The following is a 3,567-nucleotide window of genomic DNA, read 5'->3' on the forward strand; positions in this document are numbered from 1 at the left end:
TTGATAATCTACCATTCAGATTAACTTTATTTACTCGTGTAAAGTCGGGCACCACTCGGGAGAATTCGGAACTGCAACCGTTGGAACAGCCGCTTCCCTACGACTTTAAGATCTAAAGAGAAGAGCCATCTCCTGGTCAGACCCTGTAATTCAGTGAAAGGGTGGAGTCAGAGTAAAAAAAATATGCTAGAGGGTGTCACTCCAGTGGCTGAAAGTAGGATGGGATTTTGCTGGGAGTTGAAGCGATGTGGACTGCCATTCGGCTGCCATTTGGGTGGGGAAGGGCCATTTTGAATGGCTGCTACTGTAGCTCCTGATAAAAAAATGTGCGTCACAAGAAAACCTGTTTGATATTTTGGTCGTGGTTAGCAAGTTGAAGCAGTGACACAGCAAGACTGTATCATGATGGGCTTTAAGGATCTGACCCATATGAAGAAAAACACTCAGAAGCCAAGGGAAAAAGTTAATAGGTTTATTGTGTTTTAAAAAGACACAGACTGAGAGATATTCAGCTGTGTAACACTGTTGGACCTCAGCGGACTGGTGAGCCGAAAACTCTGAAGGGGAGATCACAATGATCAATTCAGGGACCTTAGGAAAAAAGACTGAGGCTTGTAATTTGCAGGAGAGGCACTCACGTTTTGGGAACTCTTGGTTAATCTTTGGATCCAGTTTTGGGGGTCTTATCCAGAGATGAAAGAAGTTGTAAGAGGGCGGACAGGCAGACTGACGTTGGGTCCAGAAGAGTACAGGAGCAGACTGTCACCGGGTTTTCCTGAAGAGGACTCTGAACGGATCATGTGGAGGTTTCCCCTTGCTCAATTGTGACTCAGTTTATCCTTCCAGGGGGGTAGTAGGTCCAGGCTTATCCAGTGGATGAGGAAAGCTTCCTGTGGGAGAATAAAGACAAAGCAAGCTTAGACTCAGAAAGACAAGGCTAAAGGTTAGACTCAGCTAATCTCAGTTTGGCTAGAGTACCCAATACTGGCAAACACTCTGGTAGTGACAGCCCACTTCTCAAATACTCCTCTGGTGATGACCCAACGAGCCGCAGGTGTGCGAGGAGGCCCAAACGAAGACAGGGCACCATCTAGTGGTGGAAACAGAAAACACAAAAACAACCCACTCAAACTGGATTCCTAACAGACTGAAATCTTTCCTCAGAGATTTTCACACTACATCCACTACACAAAAACAGAAGTTTCTTCTTCTTCTGTTGCAGCTACCTGTATTAATTATGTTGCAAGACGTCATTGTTAAAGACCCCAACCTGTTTTTGAGGATGTAAAGTGTGAGTATAGTCAGATAGCAAATGTTGTTATACTGCACTGTGAAGAAGTTTATTCCAAGCTGCAAATTTATGAAATCTGTGAATGATTTGCACAATTACAGTTGGGGCTGCCAGATTGAAAATAATGCACAGGCTTTATGATGACTCATCTTATCATCACTAACTGTTTACCTGTAAAAGCTGATGCAAAGGCTTTGCATTTGAGGGAGATTACAGTACAGTTTGCTATATGGTTTATTTTCAGCATAAAGGAAAAAATCTGAATCAGAAACAGGTTTATTGCCATTGTTAGTGAAGGAGTTCACAAACTAGGAATTTTTTATGGTACAATCATGCAACATGAAACATATAATATGGATAAAGGTAAATAAAATTATAAAAATCTCTAAAAACACTGTGGGTATAAGGCACGTGAAAAATAGACAAAAATATGGATAAAAAATATAAAAAGTAAAATATACAAGGTAGAGTTAGTAAATGAAAGTATTTAAACACCTCTGACCAGTTTTATCAGTCTGACCAGTCAGATTACATACATTTCAGTAGTGAACACTTAACTGGGTTAAATTTAGTTTTTCCTTTTCACTGTTTTGAAATCATTCAAATACTTTCCATTGTTTGTGTTTCAGAACATGAGTCATGTCAGCATAATTAAAACAAATACTTCTGTTGCTGCCCTGCCTATTTGGCTCCAATTAGAGATGACATTGCGAGGCATTTCTGCCAAGACCTCATTTCTATCTCACACTGCTGTGTTCATAGTCCTCTTCTTCAACACAGAACAAAGTAAGTAAGTTTGTAAGTTTTCTTTGCTTCAGACATGAACTTTTCTGTTTGTTTCTGCTCTCTGATGTTTGGAAACACCATCTCTTGTTATCAGAATGACGTGTAATTCGTCTGCTGCTGAAAGCTTAATCTGCAGGACTTTTAGATTATTTATGAATCGGAATCTCAAATCATGCTAGCTTTTCTTTCTGTTTTGTTTTGTTAAATTAAACTATATACCATTCGTATATGCAGGGACAAAAACTGTTGTCTGTGTAGCTGCAGCATTTTCAGCCAGTATTTACAGGCAAACTGGAATTTCTTCATTCCTTTAACATCATGTCTAAGTCAGTTTGTTGCCAGATATTACAAAAGATGTTTTGCTACTTGTTTCCAGAGGTTGCATATCATTTGATAAGTAAACTGTCTGTTTTCGATCATGATAAAAAAGAAAAATATATTTTCATTCTTTATTTATCTCCTCCTGGCAGAGGATATTAAGACACCTCTATCCACCCAGAAATAGAACCAAACATGGAGACACAGCATTTAGTTTCTATGCTCCACTGATCTGGAAGAACTCACAGAAGACTGGAAAACAGCTGAAAGCCTGAGTTCTTTGAATTAGAAATTAAAAACCCATTAGTTTAGAACTGAATTTTGACTGTTGAAGTTTCACTGTTAATTGAAGTATCATTAGTTGATTTTTTTTATCTTGTTGCTTTGATTCTTCTTTTATTTTCTTATATTTTACTGTTTAATTCGCTTTGTCGTCTATCAGTTTAAATGTTTTCTCACATCAAACTGAGTCAATGCAATGGATTAAAAAGTATAGAGATGATAAATTACTGTTTGACTGTGAGCAGAAATGTTGCTCCATTGTTCCATCTAGTGGACAGAGAGTAGACGTACAGAAGCTGATGGCAGGCTTTGCAGCTCCACCCTGCCATCTGACTGCAAAATGACTGAAGGACGCTGACATGAAGCAAAGAAGATGGCCCAAATTGGGGAGGGCCAGCTGACCTTATGTAAAGGAGAATCCAAGTTGAGGTGCAGATGGATGAATTGTTTCCTCTGCAGGTGAAAGTACAAAGTGTGCTCAGCTACCGTGGATGAGAATTCTGCAGCATGGATCACTGTTAGCAAATAGAGGAGGGAGTCTTTCCCTCTCAAACCACTCTGTTTGTGGATCATAAGAGCCAGAACAAATCTAGGTGTAGTGCTGGATTCAGACTTGAACCTCGACAAGCATTTAAAGACAATTACAAGGTCGGCTTTCTATCAAATGATATTGTGGCTGTGGAATAAGTTATAGATCTTTGAGTTCAACTCATAAAAAATTGGAGCAAAACCAAAAGTGTTGCGTTCACATTTCCGTTGAGTGTACAAACAGTCGATGTCTACTGTAAAAGCAAGTTTTAAAGTGGTTCAGAATCAACACAGGTATCATTTAACAAAGCTAAGGGTCCTTGCACTTTATGACCAAACACAAACTCATTGGGAGAGAATCC

Source organism: Cyprinodon variegatus, unplaced genomic scaffold, assembly GCF_000732505.1.
Source record: "Cyprinodon variegatus isolate N-32 unplaced genomic scaffold, C_variegatus-1.0 Scaffold65, whole genome shotgun sequence".
Taxonomy (NCBI): domain Eukaryota; kingdom Metazoa; phylum Chordata; class Actinopteri; order Cyprinodontiformes; family Cyprinodontidae; genus Cyprinodon; species Cyprinodon variegatus.